Below are 23,228 nucleotides of genomic sequence, written 5' to 3' on the forward strand. Positions count from 1 at the left end.
ATGGTGGGGGTAAATAGAAGATGTACAGTGCGGAGTGTATGGGGGGGGTAAATAGAAGATGTATAGTGCGGAGTGTATGGCGGGGGTAAATCGAAGATGTACAGTGCGGAGTGTATGGCGGGAGGTAAATAGAAGATGTACAGTGCGGAGTGTATGGCGGGGGGTAAATAGAAGATATACAGTGCGGAGTGTATGGCGGGGGTAAATAGAAGATGTACAGTGCGGAGTGTATGGCGGGGGGTAAATAGAAGATGTACAGTGCGGAGTGTATGGCGGGGGGTAAATAGAAGATGTACAGTGCGGAGTGTATGGCGGGGGGTAAATAGAAGATGTACAGTGCGGAGTGTATGGCGGGGGGTAAATAGAAGATGTACAGTGCGGAGTGTATGGCGGGGGGTAAATAAAAGATGTACAGTGCGGAGTGAATGGCGGGGGGGGGGGGTGTAAATAGAAGATGTACAGTGCGGAGTGTATGGCGGGGGGGGGGTAAATAGAAGATGTACAGTGCGGAGTGTATGGCGGGGGGTAAATAGAAGATGTACAGTGCAGAGTGTATGGCGGGGGGTAAATAGAAGATGTACAGTGCGGAGTGTATGGCGGGGGGTAAATAAAAGATGTACAGTGCGTAGTGAATGGCGGGGGGGGGGGTAAATAGAAGATGTACAGTGCGGAGTGTATAGTGGGGGGTAAATAGAAGATGCACAGTGCGGAGTGTATGGCGGGGGGTAAATGGAAGATGTATAGTGCGGATTGAATGGCAAGGGGGGGGTAAATAGAAGATGTACAGTGCGGAGTGAATGGCGGGAGGTAAATAGAAGATGTACAGTGCGGAGTGAATGGCGGGGGGTAAATAGAAGATGTGAAGAGCGGAGTGTATGGTGGGGGGTAAATAGAAGATGTACAGTGCGGAGTGAATGGCGGGGGGTAAATAGAAGATGTACAGTGCGGTGTGTATGGCGGGGGGTAAATAGAAGATGTACAGGGCGGAGTGTATGGTGGGGGGTAAATAGAAGATGTACAGTGCGGAGTGTATGGCGGGGGTAAATAGAAGATGTACAGTGCGGAGTGTATGGGGGAGGGTAAATAGAAGATGTACAGTGCGGAGTGTATGGCGGGGGGGTAAATAGAAGATGTACAGTGCGGAGTGTATGGCGGGGGGGTAAATAGAAGATGTACAGTGCGGAGTGTATGGCGGGGGGGTAAATAGAATATGTACAGTGCGGAGTGTATGGCGGGGGGTAAATAGAAGATGTACAGTGCGGAGTGTATGGCGGGGGGTAAATAGAAGATGTACAGTGCGGAGTGTATGGCGGGGGGTAAATAGAAGATGTACAGTGCGGAGTGTATGGCGGGGGGTAAATAAAAGATGTACAGTGCGGAGTGAATGGCGGGGGGGGGGTAAATAGAAGATGTACAGTGCGGAGTGTATGGCGGGGGGTAAATAGAAGATGTACAGTGCCGGATGTATGGCGGGGGGTAAATAGAAGATGTACAGTGCCGGATGTATGGCGGGGGGTAAATAGAAGATGTACAGTGCGGAGTGTATGGTGGGGGTAAATAGAAGATGTACAGTGCGGAGTGTATGGCGGGGGTAAATAGAAGATGTATAGTGCGGAGTGTATGGCGGGGGTAAATCGAAGATGTACAGTGCGGAGTGTATGGCGGGGGGTAAATAGAAGATGTACAGTGCGGAGTGTATGGCGGGGGGTAAATAGAAGATATACAGTGCGGAGTGTATGGCGGGGGGTAAATAGAAGATGTACAGTGCGGAGTGTATGGCGGGGGGTAAATAGAAGATGTACAGTGCGGAGTGTATGGCGGGGGGTAAATAGAAGATGTACAGTGCGGAGTGTATGGCGGGGGGTAAATAGAAGATGTACAGTGCGGAGTGTATGGCGGGGGGTAAATAGAAGATGTACAGTGCGGAGTGTATGGCGGGGGGGTAAATAGAAGATGTACAGTGCGGAGTGTATGGCGGGGGGTAAATAGAAGATGTACAGTGCAGAGTGTATGGCGGGGGGTAAATAGAAGATGTACAGTGCGGAGTGTATGGCGGGGGGTAAATAAAAGATGTACAGTGCGGAGTGAATGGCGGGGGGGGGGTAAATAGAAGATGTACAGTGCGGAGTGTATGGCGGGGGGTAAATAGAAGATGTACAGTGCGGAGTGTATAGTGGGGGGTAAATAGAAGATGTACAGTGCGGAGTGTATGGCGGGGGTAAATGGAAGATGTATAGTGCGGAGTGAATGGCAAGGCGGGGGGTAAATAGAAGATGTACAGTGCGGAGTGAATGGCGGGGGGTAAATAGAAGATGTACAGTGCGGAGTGAATGGCGGGGGGTAAATAGAAGATGTGCAGTGCGGAGTGTATGGTGGGGGGTAAATAGAAGATGTACAGTGCGGAGTGAATGGCGGGGGGTAAATAGAAGATGTACAGTGCGGTGTGTATGGCGGGGGGTAAATAGAAGATGTACAGGGCGGAGTGTATGGTGGGGGGTAAATAGAAGATGTACAGTGCGGAGTGTATGGCGGGGGTAAATAGAAGATGTACAGTGCGGAGTGTATGGGGGAGGGTAAATAGAAGATGTACAGTGCGGAGTGTATGGCGGGGGGGTAAATAGAAGATGTACAGTGCGGAGTGTATGGCGGGGGGGTAAATAGAAGATGTACAGTGCGGAGTGTATGGCGGGGGGGTAAATAGAATATGTACAGTGCGGAGTGTATGGCGGGGGGTGAATAGAAGATGTACAGTGCGGAGTGTATGGCGGGGGGTAAATAGAAGATGTACAGTGCGGAGTGTATGGCGGGGGGTAAATAGAAGATGTACAGTGCGGAGTGTATGGCGGGGGGTAAATAAAAGATGTACAGTGCGGAGTGAATGGCGGGGGGGGGGTAAATAGAAGATGTACAGTGCGGAGTGTATGGCGGGGGGTAAATAGAAGATGTACAGTGCGGAGTGTATGGTGGGGGGTAAATAGAAGATGTACAGTGCGGAGTGAATGGCGGGGGGTAAATAGAAGATGTACAGTGCGGAGTGAATGGCGTGGGGTAAATAGAAGATGTGCAGTGCAGAGTGTATGGTGGGGGGTAAATAGAAGATGTACAGTGCGGAGTGAATGGCGGGGGGTAAATAGAAGATGTACAGTGCGGAGTGTATGGCGGGGGGTAAATAGAAGATGTACAGTGCGGAGTGTATGGCGGGGGTAAATACAAGATGTACAGTGCGGAGTGTATGGCGGGGGGTAAATACAAGATGTACAGTGCGGAGTGTATGGCGGGGAGTAAATAGAAGATGTACAGTGCGGAGTGAATGGCGCTGGGTAAATAGAAGATGTACAGTGCGGACTGAATGGCGGGGGGTAAATAGAAGATGTACAGTGCAGAGTGTATGGCGGGGGATAAATAGAAGATGTACAGTGCCGGATGTATGGCGGGGGGTAAATAGAAGATGTACAGTGTGGAGTGGATGGCGGGGGGTAAATAGAAGATGTACAGTGCGGAGTGTATGGCGGGGGGTAAATAGAAGATGTACAGTGCGGAGTGTATGGCGGGGGGTAAATAGAAGATGTACAGTGCGGAGTGTATGGCGGGGGGTAAATAGAATATGTACAGTGCGGAGTGTATGGCGGGGGGTAAATAGAAGATGTACAGTGCGGAGTGTATGGCGGGGGGTAAATAGAAGATGTACAGTGCGGAGTGTATGGCGGGAGGTAAATAGAAGATGTATGGCGGGGGGTAAATAGAAGATGTACAGTGCGGAGTGTATGGTGGGGGTAAATAGAAGATGTACAGTGCGGAGTGTATGGGGGGGGTAAATCGAAGATGTATAGTGCGGAGTGTATGGCGGGGGGTAAATAGAAGATGTACAGTGCGGAGTGTATGGCGGGGGGTAAATAGAAGATGTACAGTGCGGAGTGTATGGCGGGGGGTAAATAGAAGATGTACAGTGCGGAGTGTATGGCGGGGGGTAAATAGAAGATGTACAGTGCGGAGTGTATGGCGGGGGATAAATAGAAGATGTACAGTGCGGAGTGTATGGCGGGGGGTAAATAAAAGATGTACAGTTCGGAGTGAATGGCGGGGGGGGGTGTAAATAGAAGATGTACAGTGCGGAGTGTATGGCGGGGGGGTAAATAGAAGATGTACAGTGCGGAGTGTATGGCGGGGGGTAAATAGAAGATGTACAGTGCGGAGTGTATGGCGGGGGGTAAATAGAAGATGTACAGTGCGGAGTGTATGGCGGGGGGTAAATAAAAGATGTACAGTGCGGAGTGAATGGCGGGGGGGGGGGTAAATAGAAGATGTACAGTGCGGAGTATATGGCGGGGGGTAAATAGAAGATGTACAGTGCGGAGTGTATAGTGGGGGGTAAATAGAAGATGTACAGTGCGGAGTGAATGGCGGGGGGTAAATGGAAGATGTATAGTGCGGAGTGAATGGCAAGGGGGGGGTAAATAGAAGATGTACAGTGCGGAGTGAATGGCGGGGGTAAATAGAAGATGTACAGTGCGGAGTGAATGGCGGGGGGTAAAAAGAAGATGTGCAGTGCGGAGTGTATGGTGGGGGGTAAATAGAAGATGTACAGTGCGGAGTGAATGGCGGGGGGTAAATAGAAGATGTACATGCGGTGTGTATGGCGGGGGGTAAATAGAAGATGTACAGGGCGGAGTGTATGGTGGGGGGTAAATAGAAGATGTACAGTGCGGAGTGTATGGCGGGGGTAAATAGAAGATGTACAGTGCGGAGTGTATGGGGGAGGGTAAATAGAAGATGTACAATGCGGAGTGTATGGCGGGGGGGTAAATAGAAGATGTACAGTGCGGAGTGTATGGCGGGGGGGTAAATAGAAGATGTACAGTGCGGAGTGTATGGCGGGGGGTAAATAGAATATGTACAGTGCGGAGTGTATGGCGGGGGGTAAATAGAAGATGTACAGTGCGGAGTGTATGGCGGGGGGTAAATAGAAGATGTACAGTGCGGAGTGTATGGCGGGGGGTAAATAAAAGATGTACAGTGCGGAGTGAATGGCGGGGGGGGGGGGTAAATAGAAGATGTACAGTGCGGAGTGTATGGCGGGGGGTAAATAGAAGATGTACGGTGCGGAGTGAATGGCGTGGGGGAAATAGAAGATGTGCAGTGCGGAGTGTATGGTGGGGGGTAAATAGAAGATGTACAGTGCGGAGTGTATGGCGGGGGTAAATAGAAGATGTACAGTGCGGTGTGTATGGCGGGGGGTAAATAGAAGATGTACAGTGCGGAGTGTATGGCGGGGGGTAAATAGAAGATGTACAGTGCGGAGTGTATGGCGGGGGGTAAATAGAAGATGTACAGTGCGGAGTGTATGGCGGGGGTAAATACAAGATGTACAGTGCGGAGTGTATGGCGGGGGGTAAATACAAGATGTACAGTGCGGAGTGTATGGCGGGGAGTAAATAGAAGATGTACAGTGCGGAGTGAATGGCGCTGGGTAAATAGAAGATATACAGTGCGGACTGAATGGCGGGGGGTAAATAGAAGATGTACAGTGCAGAGTGTATGGCGGGGGATAAATAGAAGATGTACAGTGCCGGATGTATGGCGGGGGGTAAATAGAAGATGTACAGTGTGGAGTGGATGGCGGGGGGGTAAATAGAAGATGTACAGTGCGGAGTGTATGGCGGGGGGTAAATAGAAGATGTACAGTGCGGAGTGAATGGCGGGGGGTAAATAGAAGATGTACAGTGCGGAGTGTATGGCGGGGGGTAAATAGAATATGTACAGTGCGGAGTGTATGGCGGGGGGTAAATAGAAGATGTACAGTGCGGAGTGTATGGCGGGGGGTAAATAGAAGATGTACAGTGCGGAGTGTATGGCGGGAGGTAAATAGAAGATGTATGGCGGGGGGTAAATAGAAGATGTACAGTGCGGAGTGTATGGTGGGGGTAAATAGAAGATGTACAGTGCGTAGTGTATGGGGGGGTAAATAGAAGATGTATAGTGCGGAGTGTATGGCGGGGGGTAAATAAAAGATGTACAGTGCAGAGTGTATGGCGGGGGGTAAATAGAAGATGTACAGTGCGGAGTGTATGGCGGGGGGTAAATAGAAGATATACAGTGCGGAGTGTATGGCGGGGGGTAAATAGAAGATGTACAGTGCGGAGTGTATGGCGGGGGGTAAATAGAAGATGTAGAGTGCGGAGTGTATGGCGGGGGGTAAATAAAAGATGTACAGTGCGGAGTGAATGGCGGGGGGGGGGTAAATAGAAGATGTACAGTGCGGAGTGTATGGCGGGGGGTAAATAGAAGATGTACAGTGCGGAGTGTATAGTGGGGGGTAAATAGAAGATGTACAGTGCGGAGTGAATGGCGGGGGGTAAATGGAAGATGTATAGTGCGGAGTGAATGGCAAGGGGGGGGGTAAATAGAAGATGTACAGTGCGGAGTGAATGGCGGGGGTAAATAGAAGATGTACAGTGCGGAGTGAATGGCGGGGGGTAAAAAGAAGATGTGCAGTGCGGAGTGTATGGTGGGGGGTAAATAGAAGATGTACAGTGCGGAGTGAATGGCGGGGGGTAAATAGAAGATGTACATGCGGTGTGTATGGCGGGGGGTAAATAGAAGATGTACAGGGCGGAGTGTATGGTGGGGGGTAAATAGAAGATGTACAGTGCGGAGTGTATGGCGGGGGTAAATAGAAGATGTACAGTGCGGAGTGTATGGGGGAGGGTAAATAGAAGATGTACAGTGCGGAGTGTATGGCGGGGGGGTAAATAGAAGATGTACAGTGCGGAGTGTATGGCGGGGGGGTAAATAGAAGATGTACAGTGCGGAGTGTATGGCGGGGGGTAAATAGAATATGTACAGTGCGGAGTGTATGGCGGGGGGTAAATAGAATATGTACAGTGCGGAGTGTATGGCGGGGGGTAAATAGAAGATGTACAGTGCGGAGTGTATGGCGGGGGGTAAATAAAAGATGTACAGTGCGGAGTGAATGGCGGGGGGGGGGTAAATAGAAGATGTACAGTGCGGAGTGTATGGCGGGGGGTAAATAGAAGATGTACAGTGCGGAGTGTATGGCGGGGGGTAAATAAAAGATGTACAGTGCGGAGTGAATGGCGGGGGGGGGGTAAATAGAAGATGTACAGTGCGGAGTGTATGGCGGGGGGTAAATAGAAGATGTACAGTGCGGAGTGTATGGTGGGGGGTAAATAGAAGATGTACAGTGCGGAGTGTATGGCGGGGGGTAAATGGAAGATGTATAGTGCGGAGTGAATGGCGGGGGGGGGGGGGGTAAATAGAAGATGTACAGTGCGGAGTGAATGGCGGGGGGTAAATAGAAGATGTACAGTGCGGAGTGAATGGCGTGGGGGAAATAGAAGATGTGCAGTGCGGAGTGTATGGTGGGGGGTAAATAGAAGATGTACAGTGCGGAGTGAATGGCGGGGGGTAAATAGAAGATGTACAGTGCGGAGTGTATGGCGGGGGGTAAATAGAAGATGTACAGTGCGGAGTGTATGGCGGGGGGTAAATAGAAGATGTACAGTGCGGAGTGTATGGCAGGGGGTAAATAGAAGATGTACAGTGCGGAGTGTATGGCGGGGGTAAATAGAAGATGTACAGTGCGGTGTGTATGGCGGGGGGTAAATAGAAGATGTACAGTGCGGAGTGTATGGCGGGGGGTAAATAGAAGATGTACAGTGCGGAGTGTATGGCGGGGGGTAAATAAAAGATGTACAGTGCGGAGTGAATGGCGGGGGGGGGTAAATAGAAGATGTACAGTGCGGAGTGTATGGCGGGGGGTAAATAGAAGATGTACAGTGCGGAGTGTATGGCGGGGGGTAAATAGAAGATGTACAGTGCGGAGTGTATGGCGGGGGGTAAATAGAATATGTACAGTGCGGAGTGTATGGCGGGGGGTAAATAGAAGATGTACAGTGCGGAGTGTATGGCGGGGGGTAAATAGAAGATGTACAGTGCGGAGTGTATGGCGGGGGGTAAATAGAAGATGTACAGTGCGGAGTGTATGGCGGGGGGTAAATAGAAGATGTACAGTGCAGAGTGTATGGCGGGGGGTAAATAGAAGATGTACAGTGTGGAGTGAATGGCGGGGGGAAAATAGAAGATGTACAGTGCGGAGTGTATGGCGGGGGGTAAATACAAGATGTACAGTGCGGAGTGTATGGCGGTGGGTAAATAGAAGATGTACAGTGCGGAGTGTATGGCGGGGGGTAAATAGAAGATGTACAGTGCGGAGTGTATGGCGGGAGGTAAATAGAAGATGTATGGCGGGGGGTAAATAGAAGATGTACAGTGCGGAGTGTATGGTGGGGGTAAATAGAAGATGTACAGTGCGGAGTGTATGGGGGGGGTAAGTAGAAGATGTATAGTGCGGAGTGTATGGCGGGGGGTAAATAGAAGATGTACAGTGCGGAGTGTATGGCGGGGGGTAAATAGAAGATGTACAGTGCGGAGTGTATGGCGGGGGGTAAATAGAAGATATACAGTGCGGAGTGTATGGCGGGGGGTAAATAGAAGATGTACAGTGCGGAGTGTATGGCGGGGGGTAAATAGAAGATGTACAGTGCGGAGTGTATGGCGGGGGGTAAATAGAAGATGTACAGTGCGGAGCGTATGGCGGGGGGTAAATAAAAGATGTACAGTGCGGAGTGAATGGCGGGGGGGGGTGTAAATAGAAGATGTACAGTGCGGAGTGTATGGCGGGGGGGTAAATAGAAGATGTACAGTGCGGAGTGTATGGCGGGGGGTAAATAGAAGATGTACAGTGCGGAGTGTATGGCGGGGGGTAAATAGAAGATGTACAGTGCGGAGTGTATGGCGGGGGGTAAATAAAAGATGTACAGTGCGGAGTGAATGGCGGGGGGGGGGGGTAAATAGAAGATGTACAGTGCGGAGTGTATGGCGGGGGGTAAATAGAAGATGTACAGTGCGGAGTGTATAGTGGGGGGTAAATAGAAGATGTACAGTGCGGAGTGTATGGCGGGGGGTAAATGGAAGATGTATAGTGCGGAGTGAATGGCAAGGCGGGGGGTAAATAGAAGATGTACAGTGCGGAGTGAATGGCGGGGGGTAAATAGAAGATGTACAGTGCGGAGTGAATGGCGGGGGGTAAATAGAAGATGTGCAGTGCGGAGTGTATGGTGGGGGGTAAATAGAAGATGTACAGTGCGGAGTGAATGGCGGGGGGTAAATAGAAGATGTACAGTGCGGTGTGTATGGCGGGGGGTAAATAGAAGATGTACAGGGCGGAGTGTATGGTGGGGGGTAAATAGAAGATGTACAGTGCGGAGTGTATGGCGGGGGTAAATAGAAGATGTACAGTGCGGAGTGTATGGGGGAGGGTAAATAGAAGATGTACAGTGCGGAGTGTATGGCGGGGGGGTAAATAGAAGATGTACAGTGCGGAGTGTATGGCGGGGGGGTAAATAGAATATGTACAGTGCGGAGTGTATGGCGGGGGGTGAATAGAAGATGTACAGTGCGGAGTGTATGGCGGGGGGGTAAATAGAAGATGTACAGTGCGGAGTGTATGGGGGAGGGTAAATAGAAGATGTACAGTGCGGAGTGTATGGCGGGGGGGTAAATAGAAGATGTACAGTGCGGAGTGTATGGCGGGGGGGTAAATAGAATATGTACAGTGCGGAGTGTATGGCGGGGGGTGAATAGAAGATGTACAGTGCGGAGTGTATGGCGGGGGGTAAATAGAAGATGTACAGTGCGGAGTGTATGGCGGGGGGTAAATAAAAGATGTACAGTGCGGAGTGAATGGCGGGGGGGGGGGGGTAAATAGAAGATGTACAGTGCGGAGTGTATGGGGGAGGGTAAATAGAAGATGTACAGTGCGGAGTGTATGGCGGGGGGGTAAATAGAAGATGTACAGTGCGGAGTGTATGGCGGGGGGGTAAATAGAATATGTACAGTGCGGAGTGTATGGGGGAGGGTAAATAGAAGATGTACAGTGCGGAGTGTATGGCGGGGGGGTAAATAGAAGATGTACAGTGCGGAGTGTATGGGGGAGGGTAAATAGAAGATGTACAGTGCGGAGTGTATGGCGGGGGGGTAAATAGAAGATGTACAGTGCGGAGTGTATGGCGGGGGGGTAAATAGAATATGTACAGTGCGGAGTGTATGGCGGGGGGTGAATAGAAGATGTACAGTGCGGAGTGTATGGCGGGGGGTAAATAGAAGATGTACAGTGCGGAGTGTATGGCGGGGGGTAAATAGAAGATGTACAGTGCGGAGTGTATGGCGGGGGGTAAATAAAAGATGTACAGTGCGGAGTGAATGGCGGGGGGGGGGGTAAATAGAAGATGTACAGTGCGGAGTGTAAGGCGGGGGGTAAATAGAAGATGTACAGTGCGGAGTGTATGGTGGGGGGTAAATAGAAGATGTACAGTGCGGAGTGTATGGCGGGGGGTAAATGGAAGATGTATAGTGCGGAGTGAATGGCGGGGGGGGGGGAAATAGAAGATGTACAGTGCGGAGTGAATGGCGGGGGGTAAATAGAAGATGTACAGTGCGGAGTGAATGGCGTGGGGTAAATAGAAGATGTGCAGTGCAGAGTGTATGGTGGGGGGTAAATAGAAGATGTACAGTGCGGAGTGAATGGCGGGGGATAAATAGAAGATGTACAGTGCGGAGTGTATGGCGGGGGTAAATACAAGATGTACAGTGCGGAGTGTATGGCGGGGGGTAAATACAAGATGTACAGTGCGGAGTGTATGGCGGGGAGTAAATAGAAGATGTACAGTGCGGAGTGAATGGCGCTGGGTAAATAGAAGATATACAGTGCGGACTGAATGGCGGGGGGTAAATAGAAGATGTACAGTGCGGAGTGTATGGCGGGGGGGTAAATAGAAGATGTACAGTGCCGGATGTATGGCGGGGGGTAAATAGAAGATGTACAGTGTGGAGTGGATGGCGGGGGGTAAATAGAAGATGTACAGTGCGGAGTGTATGGCAGGGGGTAAATAGAAGATGTACAGTGCGGAGTGTATGGCGGGGGGTAAATAGAAGATGTACAGTGCGGAGTGTATGGCGGGGGGTAAATAGAATATGTACAGTGCGGAGTGTATGGCGGGGGGTAAATAGAAGATGTACAGTGCGGAGTGTATGGCGGGGGGTAAATTGAAGATGTACAGTGCGGAGTGTATGGCGGGAGGTAAATAGAAGATGTATGGCGGGGGGTAAATAGAAGATGTACAGTGCGGAGTGTATGGTGGGGGTAAATAGAAGATGTACAGTGCGGAGTGTATGGGGGGGTAAATAGAAGATGTATAGTGCGGAGTGTATGGCGGGGGGTAAATAGAAGATGTACAGTGCGGAGTGTATGGCGGGGGGTAAATAGAAGATGTACAGTGCGGAGTGTATGGCGGGGGGTAAATAGAAGATATACAGTGCGGAGTGTATGGCGGGGGGTAAATAGAAGATGTACAGTGCGGAGTGTATGGCGGGGGGTAAATAGAAGATGTACAGTGCGGAGTGTATGGCGGGGGGTAAATAGAAGATGTACAGTGCGGAGTGTATGGCGGGGGGTAAATAAAAGATGTACAGTTCGGAGTGAATGGCGGAGGGGGTGTAAATAGAAGATGTACAGTGCGGAGTGTATGGCGGGGGGGTAAATAGAAGATGTACAGTGCGGAGTGTATGGCGGGGGGTAAATAGAAGATGTACAGTGCGGAGTGTATGGCGGGGGGTAAATAGAAGATGTACAGTGCGGAGTGTATGGCGGGGGGTAAATAAAAGATGTACAGTGCGGAGTGAATGGCGGGGGGGGGGGTAAATAGAAGATGTACAGTGCGGAGTGTATGGCGGGGGGTAAATAGAAGATGTACAGTGTGGAGTGTATAGTGGGGGGTAAATAGAAGATGTAAAGTGCGGAGTGAATGGCGGGGGGTAAATGGAAGATGTATAGTGCGGAGTGAATGGCAAGGGGGGGGTAAATAGAAGATGTACAGTGCGGAGTGAATGGCGGGGGTAAATAGAAGATGTACAGTGCGGAGTGAATGGCGGGGGGTAAAAAGAAGATGTGCAGTGCGGAGTGTATGGTGGGGGGTAAATAGAAGATGTACAGTGCGGAGTGAATGGCGGGGGGTAAATAGAAGATGTACATGCGGTGTGTATGGCGGGGGGTAAATAGAAGATGTACAGGGCGGAGTGTATGGTGGGGGGTAACTAGAAGATGTACAGTGCGGAGTGTATGGCGGGGGTAAATAGAAGATGTACAGTGCGGAGTGTATGGGGGAGGGTAAATAGAAGATGTACAGTGCGGAGTGTATGGCGGGGGGGTAAATAGAAGATGTACAGTGCGGAGTGTATGGCGGGGGGGTAAATAGAAGATGTACAGTGCGGAGTGTATGGCGGGGGGTAAATAGAATATGTACAGTGCGGAGTGTATGGCGGGGGGTAAATAGAAGATGTACAGTGCGGAGTGTATGGCGGGGGGTAAATAGAAGATGTACAGTGCGGAGTGTATGGCGGTGGGTAAATAAAAGATATACAGTGCGGAGTGAATGGCGGGGGGGGGGGGGTAAATAGAAGATGTACAGTGCGGAGTGTATGGCGGGGGGTAAATAGAAGATGTACAGTGCGGAGTGTATGGTGGGGGGTAAATAGAAGATGTACAGTGCGGAGTGTATGGCGGGGGGTAAATGGAAGATGTATAGTGCGGAGTGAATGGCGGGGGGGGGGGGGTAAATAGAAGATGTACAGTGCGGAGTGAATAGCGGGGGGTAAATAGAAGATGCACAGTGCGGAGTGAATGGCGTGGGGGAAATAGAAGATGTGCAGTGCGGAGTGTATGGTGGGGGGTAAATAGAAAATGTACAGTGCGGAGTGAATGGCGGGGGGTAAATAGAAGATGTACAGTGCGGAGTGTATGGCGGGGGGTAAATAGAAGATGTACAGTGCGGAGTGTATGCGGGGGGTAAATAGAAGATGTACAGTGCGTAGTGTATGGCGGGGGGTAAATAGAAGATGTACAGTGCGGAGTGTATGGCAGGGGGTAAATAGAAGATGTACAGTGCGGAGTGTATGGCGGGGGTAAATAGAAGATGTACAGTGCGGTGTGTATGGCGGGGGGTAAATAGAAGATGTACAGTGCGGAGTGTATGGCGGGGGGTAAATAGAAGATGTACAGTGCGGAGTGTATGGCAGGGGATAAATAAAAGATGTACAGTGCGGAGTGAATGGCGGGGGGGGGGGGGTAAATAGAAGATGTACAGTGCGGAGTGTATGGCGGGGGGTAAATAGAAGATGTACAGTGCGGAGTGTATGGTGGGGGGTAAATAGAAGATGTACAGTGCGGAGTGTATGGCGGGGGTAAATGGAAGATGTATAGTGCGGAGTGAATGGCGGGGGGGGTAAATAGAAGATGTACAGTGCGGAGTGAATGGCGGGGGGTAAATAGAAGATGTACAGTGCGGAGTGAATGGCGGGGGGTAAATAGAAGATGTGCAGTGCGGAGTGTATGGTGGGGGGTAAATAGAAGATGTACAGTGCGGAGTGAATGGCGGGGGGTAAATAGAAGATGTACAGTGCGGTGTGAATGGCGGGGGGTAAATAGAAGATGTACAGGGCGGAGTGTATGGCGGGGGGTAAATAGAAGATGTACAGTGCGGAGTGTATGGTGGGGGTAAATAGAAGATGTACAGTGCGGAGTGTATGGGGGAGGGTAAATAGAAGATGTACAGTGCGGAGTGTATGGCGGGGGGTAAATAGAAGATGTACAGTGCGGAGTGTATGGCGGGGGGTAAATAGAATATGTACAATGCGGAGTGTATGGCGGGGGGTAAATAGAAGATGTACAGTGCGGAGTGTATGGCGGGGGGTAAATAGAAGATGTACAGTGCGGAGTGTATGGCGGGGGGTAAATAAAAGATGTACAGTGCGGAGTGAATGGCGGGGGGGGGGGGGGTAAATAGAAGATGTACAGTGCGGAGTGTATGGTGGGGGTAAATAGAAGATGTACAGTGCGGAGTGTATGGTGGGGGGTAAATAGAAGATGTACAGTGCGGAGTGTATGGTGGGGGGTAAATAGAAGATGTACAGTGCGGAGTGTATGGCGGGGGTAAATAGAAGATGTACAGTGCCGGATGTATGGCGGGGGGTAAATAGAAGATGTACAGTGTGGAGTGGATGGCGGGGGGTAAATAGAAGATGTACAGTGCGGAGTGTATGGCGGGGGGTAAATAGAAGATGTACAGTGCGGAGTGTATGGCGGGGGGTAAATAGAAGATGTACAGTGCGGAGTGTATGGCGGGGGGTAAATAGAATATGTACAGTGCGGAGTGTATGGCGGGGGGTAAATAGAAGATGTACAGTGCGGAGTGTATGGCGGGGGGTAAATAGAAGATGTACAGTGCGGAGTGTATGGCGGGAGGTAAATAGAAGATGTATGGCGGGGGGTAAATAGAAGATGTACAGTGCGGAGTGTATGGTGGGGGTAAATAGAAGATGTACAGTGCGGAGTGTATGGGGGGGTAAATAGAAGATGTATAGTGCGGAGTGTATGGCGGGGGGTAAATAGAAGATGTACAGTGCGGAGTGTATGGCGGGGGGTAAATAGAAGATGTACAGTGCGGAGTGTATGGCGGGGGGTAAATAGAAGATATACAGTGCGGAGTGTATGGCGGGGGGTAAATAGAAGATGTACAGTGCGGAGTGTATGGCGGGGGGTAAATAGAAGATGTACAGTGCGGAGTGTATGGCGGGGGGTAAATAGAAGATGTACAGTGCGGAGTGTATGGCGGGGGGTAAATAAAAGATGTACAGTTCGGAGTGAATGGCGGAGGGGGTGTAAATAGAAGATGTACAGTGCGGAGTGTATGGCGGGGGGGTAAATAGAAGATGTACAGTGCGGAGTGTATGGCGGGGGGTAAATAGAAGATGTACAGTGCGGAGTGTATGGCGGGGGGTAAATAGAAGATGTACAGTGCGGAGTGTATGGCGGGGGGTAAATAAAAGATGTACAGTGCGGAGTGAATGGCGGGGGGGGGTAAATAGAAGATGTACAGTGCGGAGTGTATGGCGGGGGGTAAATAGAAGATGTACAGTGTGGAGTGTATAGTGGGGGGTAAATAGAAGATGTAAAGTGCGGAGTGAATGGCGGGGGGTAAATGGAAGATGTATAGTGCGGAGTGAATGGCAAGGGGGGGGTAAATAGAAGATGTACAGTGCGGAGTGAATGGCGGGGGTAAATAGAAGATGTACAGTGCGGAGTGAATGGCGGGGGGTAAAAAGAAGATGTGCAGTGCGGAGTGTATGGTGGGGGGTAAATAGAAGATGTACAGTGCGGAGTGAATGGCGGGGGGTAAATAGAAGATGTACATGCGGTGTGTATGGCGGGGGGTAAATAGAAGATGTACAGGGCGGAGTGTATGGTGGGGGGTAACTAGAAGATGTACAGTGCGGAGTGTATGGCGGGGGTAAATAGAAGATGTACAGTGCGGAGTGTATGGGGGAGGGTAAATAGAAGATGTACAGTGCGGAGTGTATGGCGGGGGGGTAAATAGAAGATGTACAGTGCGGAGTGTATGGCGGGGGGGTAAATAGAAGATGTACAGTGCGGAGTGTATGGCGGGGGGTAAATAGAATATGTACAGTGCGGAGTGTATGGCGGGGGGTAAATAGAAGATGTACAGTGCGGAGTGTATGGCGGGGGGTAAATAGAAGATGTACAGTGCGGAGTGTATGGCGGTGGGTAAATAAAAGATATACAGTGCGGAGTGAATGGCGGGGGGGGGGTAAATAGAAGATGTACAGTGCGGAGTGTATGGCGGGGGGTAAATAGAAGATGTACAGTGCGGAGTGTATGGTGGGGGGTAAATAGAAGATGTACAGTGCGGAGTGTATGGCGGGGGGTAAATGGAAGATGTATAGTGCGGAGTGAATGGCGGGGGGGGGGGGTAAATAGAAGATGTACAGTGCGGAGTGAATAGCGGGGGGTAAATAGAAGATGCACAGTGCGGAGTGAATGGCGTGGGGGAAATAGAAGATGTGCAGTGCGGAGTGTATGGTGGGGGGTAAATAGAAGATGTACAGTGCGGAGTGAATGGCGGGGGGTAAATAGAAGATGTACAGTGCGGAGTGTATGGCGGGGGGTAAATAGAAGATGTACAGTGCGGAGTGTATGCGGGGGGTAAATAGAAGATGTACAGTGCGTAGTGTATGGCGGGGGGTAAATAGAAGATGTACAGTGCGGAGTGTATGGCAGGGGGTAAATAGAAGATGTACAGTGCGGAGTGTATGGCGGGGGTAAATAGAAGATGTACAGTGCGGTGTGTATGGCGGGGGGTAAATAGAAGATGTACAGTGCGGAGTGTATGGCGGGGGGTAAATAGAAGATGTACAGTGCGGAGTGTATGGCGGGGGATAAATAAAAGATGTACAGTGCGGAGTGAATGGCGGGGGGGGGGTAAATAGAAGATGTACAGTGCGGAGTGTATGGCGGGGGGTAAATAGAAGATGTATAGTGCGGAGTGTATGGTGGGGGGTAAATAGAAGATGTACAGTGCGGAGTGTATGGCGGGGGTAAATGGAAGATGTATAGTGCGGAGTGAATGGCGGGGGGGGTAAATAGAAGATGTACAGTGCGGAGTGAATGGCGGGGGGTAAATAGAAGATGTACAGTGCGGAGTGAATGGCGGGGGGTAAATAGAAGATGTGCAGTGCGGAGTGTATGGTGGGGGGTAAATAGAAGATGTACAGTGCGGAGTGAATGGCGGGGGGTAAATAGAAGATGTACAGTGCGGTGTGAATGGCGGGGGGTAAATAGAAGATGTACAGGGCGGAGTGTATGGCGGGGGGTAAATAGAAGATGTACAGTGCGGAGTGTATGGCGGGGGTAAATAGAAGATGTACAGTGCGGAGTGTATGGGGGAGGGTAAATAGAAGATGTACAGTGCGGAGTGTATGGCGGGGGGTAAATAGAAGATGTACAGTGCGGAGTGTATGGCGGGGGGTAAATAGAATATGTACAATGCGGAGTGTATGGCGGGGGGTAAATAGAAGATGTACAGTGCGGAGTGTATGGCGGGGGGTAAATAGAAGATGTACAGTGCGGAGTGTATGGCGGGGGGTAAATAAAAGATGTACAGTGCGGAGTGAATGGCGGGGGGGGGGGTAAATAGAAGATGTACAGTGCGGAGTGTATGGTGGGGGTAAATAGAAGATGTACAGTGCGGAGTGTATGGTGGGGGGTAAATAGAAGATGTACAGTGCGGAGTGTATGGTGGGGGGTAAATAGAAGATGTACAGTGCGGAGTGTATGGCGGGGGTAAATAGAAGATGTACAGTGCGGAGTGTATGGGGGAGGGTAAATAGAAGATGTACAGTGCGGAGTGTATGGCGTGGGGGGTAAATAGAAGATGTACAGTGCGGAGTGTATGGCGGGGGGGTAAATAGAAGATGTACAGTGCGGAGTGTATGGCGGGGGGGTAAATAGAATATGTACAGTGCGGAGTGTATGGCGGGGGGTAAATAGAAGATGTACAGTGCGGAGTGTATGGCGGGGGGTAAATAGAAGATGTACAGTGCGGAGTGTATGGCGGGGGGTAAATAGAAGATGTACAGTGCGGAGTGTATGGCGGGGGGTAAATAAAAGATGTACAGTGCGGAGTGAATGGCGGGGGGGGATAAATAGAAGATGTACAGTGCGGAGTGTATGGCGGGGGGTAAATAGAAGATGTACAGTGCGGAGTGTATGGTGGGGGGTAAAATGAAGATGTACAGTGCGGAGTGTATGGCGGGGGGTAAATGGCAGATGTATAGTGCGGAGTGAATGGCGGGGGGGGGGTAAATAGAAGATGTACAGTGCGGAGTGAATGGCGGGGGGTAAATAGAAGATGTACAGTGCGGAGTGAATGGCGTGGGGTAAATAGAAGATGTGCAGTGCAGAGTGTATGGTGGGGGGTAAATAGAAGATATACAGTGCGGACTGAATGGCGGGGGGTAAATAGAAGATGTACAGTGCCGGATGTATGGCGGGGGGTAAATAGAAGATGTACAGTGTGGAGTGGATGGCGGGGGGTAAATAGAAGATGTACAGTGCGGAGTGTATGGCGGGGGGTAAATAGAAGATGTACAGTGCGGAGTGTATGGCGGGGGGTAAATAGAAGATGTACAGTGCGGAGTGTATGGCGGGGGGTAAATAGAATATGTACAGTGCGGAGTGTATGGCGGGGGGTAAATAGAAGATGTACAGTGCGGAGTGTATGGCGGGGGGTAAATAGAAGATGTACAGTGCGGAGTGTATGGCGGGAGGTAAATAGAAGATGTATGGCGGGGGGTAAATAGAAGATGTACAGTGCGGAGTGTATGGTGGGGGTAAATAGAAGATGTACAGTGCGGAGTGTATGGGGGGGTAAATAGAAGACGTATTGTGCGGAGTGTATGGCGGGGGGTAAATAGAAGATGTACAGTGCGGAGTGTATGGCGGGGGGGTAAATAGAAGATGTACAGTGCGGAGTGTATGGCGGGGAGGTAAATAGAAGATGTACAGTGCGGAGTGTATGGCGGGGGGGTAAATAGAAGATGTACAGTGCGGAGTGTATGGCGGGGGGTAAATAGAAGATGTACAGTGCGGAGTGTATGGCGGGGGGTAAATAAAAGATGTACAGTGCGGAGTGAATGGCGGGGGGGGGGGGGGTAAATAGAAGATGTACAGTGCGGAGTGTATGGCGGGGGGTAAATAGAAGATGTACAGTGCGGAGTGTATAGTGGGGGGTAAATAGAAGATGTACAGTGCGGAGTGAATGGCGGGGGGTAAATGGAAGATGTATAGTGCGGAGTGAATGGCAAGGGGGGGGGTAAATAGAAGATGTACAGTGCGGAGTGAATGGCGGGGGTAAATAGAAGATGTACAGTGCGGAGTGAATGGCGGGGGGTAAAAAGAAGATGTGCAGTGCGGAGTGTATGGTGGGGGGTAAATAGAAGATGTACAGTGCGGAGTGAATGGCGGGGGGTAAATAGAAGATGTACATGCGGTGTGTATGGCGAGGGTAAATAGAAGATGTACAGGGCGGAGTGTATGGTGGGGGGTAAATAGAAGATGTACAGTGCGGAGTGTATGGCGGGGGTAAATAGAAGATGTACAGTGCGGAGTGTATGGGGGAGGGTAAATAGAAGATGTACAGTGCGGAGTGTATGGCGGGGGGTAAATGGAAGATGTATAGTGCGGAGTGAATGGCGGGGGGGGGGGTAAATAGAAGATGTACAGTGCGGAGTGAATGGCGGGGGGTAAATAGAAGATGTACAGTGCGGAGTGAATGGCGTGGGGGAAATAGAAGATGTGCAGTGCGGAGTGTATGGTGGGGGGTAAATAGAAGATGTACAGTGCGGAGTGAATGGCGGGGGGTAAATAGAAGATGTACAGTGCGGAGTGTATGGCGGGGGGTAAATAGAAGATGTACAGTGCGGAGTGTATGGCGGGGGGTAAATAGAAGATGTACAGTGCGTAGTGTATGGCGGGGGGTAAATAGAAGATGTACAGTGCGGAGTGTATGGCAGGGGGTAAATAGAAGATGTACAGTGCGGAGTGTATGGTGGGGGTAAATAGAAGATGTACAGTGCGGTGTGTATGGCGGGGGGTAAATAGAAGATGTACAGTGCGGAGTGTATGGCGGGGGGTAAATAGAAGATGTACAGTGCGGAGTGTATGGCGGGGGGTAAATAAAAGATGTACAGTGCGGAGTGAATGGCGGGGGGGGGGGGGTAAATAGAAGATGTACAGTGCGGAGTGTATGGCGGGGGGTAAATAGAAGATGTACAGTGCGGAGTGTATGGCGGGGGGTAAATAGAAGATTTACAGTGCAGAGTGTATGGCGGGGGGTAAATAGAACATGTACAGTGCGGAGTGTATGGCGGGGGGTAAATAGAAGATGTACAGTGCGGAGTGTATGGCGGGGGGTAAATAGAAGATGTACAGTGCAGAGTGTATGGCGGTGGGTAAATAGAACATGTACAGTGCGGAGTGTATGGCGGGGGGTAAATAGAAGATGTACAGTGCGGAGTGTATGGCGGGAGGTAAATAGAAGATGTATGGCGGGGGGTAAATAGAAGATGTACAGTGCGGAGTGTATGGTGGGGGTAAATAGAAGATGTACAGTGCGGAGTGTATGGGGGGGTAAATAGAAGATGTATAGTGCGGAGTGTATGGCGGGGGTAAATCGAAGATGTACAGTGCGGAGTGTATGGCGGGGGGTAAATAGAAGATGTACAGTGCGGAGTGTATGGCGGGGGGTAAATAGAAGATGTACAGTGCGGAGTGTATGGCGGGGGGTAAATAGAAGATGTACAGTGCGGAGTGTATGGCGGGGGGTAAATAGAAGATGTACAGTGCGGAGTGTATGGCGGGGGGTAAATAAAAGATGTACAGTGCGGAGTGAATGGCGGGGGGGGGTGTAAATAGAAGATGTACAGTGCGGAGTGTATGGCGGGGGGGGGTAAATAGAAGATGTACAGTGCGGAGTGTATGGCGGGGGGTAAATAGAAGATGTACAGTGCAGAGTGTATGGCGGGGGGTAAATAGAAGATGTACAGTGCGGAGTGTATGGCGGGGGGTAAATAAAAGATGTACAGTGCGGAGTGAATGGCGGGGGGGGGTAAATAGAAGATGTACAGTGCGGAGTGTATGGCGGGGGGTAAATAGAAGATGTACAGTGCGGAGTGTATAGTGGGGGGTAAATAGAAGATGTACAGTGCGGAGTGTATGGCGGGGGGTAAATGGAAGATGTATAGTGCGGAGTGAATGGCAAGGGGGGGGTAAATAGAAGATGTACAGTGCGGAGTGAATGGCGGGGGGTAAATAGAAGATGTACAGTGCGGAGTGAATGGCGGGGGGTAAATAGAAGATGTGAAGAGCGGAGTGTATGGTGGGGGGTAAATAGAAGATGTACAGTGCGGAGTGAATGGCGGGGGGTAAATAGAAGATGTACAGTGCGGTGTGTATGGCGGGGGGTAAATAGAAGATGTACAGGGCGGAGTGTATGGTGGGGGGTAAATAGAAGATGTACAGTGCGGAGTGTATGGCGGGGGTAAATAGAAGATGTACAGTGCGGAGTGTATGGGGGAGGGTAAATAGAAGATGTACAGTGCGGAGTGTATGGCGGGGGGGTAAATAGAAGATGTACAGTGCGGAGTGTATGGCGGGGGGTAAATAGAAGATGTACAGTGCGGAGTGTATGGCGGGGTGGTAAATAGAATATGTACAGTGCGGAGTGTATGGCGGGGGGTAAATAGAAGATGTACAGTGCGGAGTGTATGGCGGGGGGTAAATAGAAGATGTACAGTGCGGAGTGTATGGCGGGGGGTAAATAGAAGATGTACAGTGCGGAGTGAATGGCGGGGGGGGGGTAAATAGAAGATGTACAGTGTGGAGTGTATGGCGGGGGGTAAATAGAAGATGTACAGTGCCGGATGTATGGCGGGGGGTAAATAGAAGATGTACAGTGCGGAGTGTATGGTGGGGGTAAATAGAAGATGTACAGTGCGGAGTGTATGGGGGGGGGTAAATAGAAGATGTATAGTGCGGAGTGTATGGCGGGGGTAAATCGAAGATGTACAGTGCGGAGTGTATGGCGGGGGGTAAATAGAAGATGTACAGTGCGGAGTGTATGGCGGGGGGTAAATAGAAGATATACAGTGCGGAGTGTATGGCGGGGGGTAAATAGAAGATGTACAGTGCGGAGTGTATGGCGGGGGGTAAATAGAAGATGTACAGTGCGGAGTGTATGGCGGGGGGTAAATAGAAGATGTACAGTGCGGAGTGTATGGCGGGGGGTAAATAGAAGATGTACAGTGCGGAGTGTATGGCGGGGGGTAAATAGAAGATGTACAGTGCGGAGTGTATGGCGGGGGGTAAATAAAAGATGTACAGTGCGGAGTGAATGGCGGGGGGGGGGGGGTGTAAATAGAAGATGTACAGTGCGGAGTGTATGGCGGGGGGGGGGTAAATAGAAGATGTACAGTGCGGAGTGTATGGCGGGGGGTAAATAGAAGATGTACAGTGCAGAGTGTATGGCGGGGGGTAAATAGAAGATGTACAGTGCGGAGTGTATGGCGGGGGGTAAATAAAAGATGTACAGTGCCTAGTGAATGGCGGGGGGGGGGGTAAATAGAAGATGTACAGTGCGGAGTGTATAGTGGGGGGTAAATAGAAGATGTACAGTGCGGAGTGTATGGCGGGGGGTAAATGGAAGATGTATAGTGCGGAGTGAATGGCAAGGGGGGGGTAAATAGAAGATGTACAGTGCGGAGTGAATGGCGGGAGGTAAATAGAAGATGTACAGTGCGGAGTGAATGGCGGGGGGTAAATAGAAGATGTGAAGAGCGGAGTGTATGGTGGGGGGTAAATAGAAGATGTACAGTGAGGAGTGAATGGCGGGGGGTAAATAGAAGATGTACAGTGCGGTGTGTATGGCGGGGGGTAAATAGAAGATGTACAGGGCGGAGTGTATGGTGGGGGGTAAATAGAAGATGTACAGTGCGGAGTGTATGGCGGGGGTAAATAGAAGATGTACAGTGCGGAGTGTATGGGGGAGGGTAAATAGAAGTTGTACAGTGCGGAGTGTATGGCGGGGGGGTAAATAGAAGATGTACAGTGCGGAGTGTATGGCGGGGGGGTAAATAGAAGATGTACAGTGCGGAGTGTATGGCGGGGGGGTAAATAGAATATGTACAGTGCGGAGTGTATGGCGGGGGGTAAATAGAAGATGTACAGTGCGGAGTGTATGGCGGGGGGTAAATAGAAGATGTACAGTGCGGAGTGTATGGCGGGGGGTAAATAGAAGATGTACAGTGCGGAGTGTATGGCGGGGGGTAAATAAAAGATGTACAGTGCGGAGTGAATGGCGGGGGGGGGTAAATAGAAGATGTACAGTGCGGAGTGTATGGCGGGGGGTAAATAGAAGATGTACAGTGCCGGATGTATGGCGGGGGGTAAATAGAAGATGTACAGTGCGGAGTGTATGGCGGGGGGTAAATAGAAGATGTACAGTGCGGAGTGTATGGCGGGGGGTAAATAGAAGATGTACAGTGCCGGATGTATGGCGGGGGGTAAATAGAAGATGTACAGTGCGGAGTGTATGGTGGGGGTAAATAGAAGATGTACAGTGCGGAGTGTATGGGGGGGGTAAATAGAAGATGTATAGTGCGGAGTGTATGGCGGGGGTAAATCGAAGATGTACAGTGCGGAGTGTATGGCGGGGGGTAAATAGAAGATGTACAGTGCGGAG

This window comes from Pelophylax lessonae (genome assembly GCF_965119305.1).
Source record: "Pelophylax lessonae genome assembly, chromosome: 10".
In the NCBI taxonomy this organism is placed as follows: Eukaryota; Metazoa; Chordata; class Amphibia; order Anura; family Ranidae; genus Pelophylax; species Pelophylax lessonae.